Source organism: Penaeus monodon, chromosome 15, assembly GCF_015228065.2.
Source record: "Penaeus monodon isolate SGIC_2016 chromosome 15, NSTDA_Pmon_1, whole genome shotgun sequence".
NCBI classification, from domain to species: Eukaryota; Metazoa; Arthropoda; class Malacostraca; order Decapoda; family Penaeidae; genus Penaeus; species Penaeus monodon.
The window spans coordinates 1,212,056-1,212,300 of NC_051400.1; the positions used below are offsets into that span (position 1 = coordinate 1,212,056).

Sequence of the window (245 nt, forward strand, 5' to 3'; positions counted from 1 at the left end):
TATCTGCTGAGAAAAGTAATGGAAATCAAAATAGTAAGAGAAACAATAAAAATCAACCAAAAATAAAACAGCAATAACCACACAAATTACTATGACACAATACTTCCACACAATCTATAGTAAAAATTATGGAAAGTTACATTATTATACCTCAAAATATACTACAAGTAACAACTAAAATAGTGTTTAAAATATTGTTCAATATTCTCAAAAGCATAAGACGACTGCAGCAAAGCCTCTACAGA

General features: G+C 27.8%; 1 protein-coding gene across 2 annotated transcripts in view; it reads right to left on the reverse strand.

Annotated features, from left to right (window-relative positions):
- LOC119581615 (protein wntless-like) overlaps positions 1 to 245 on the reverse strand; it is a gene marked incomplete in the record, with an annotated part of 25,965 nt that overhangs the window by 6,843 nt on the left and 18,877 nt on the right.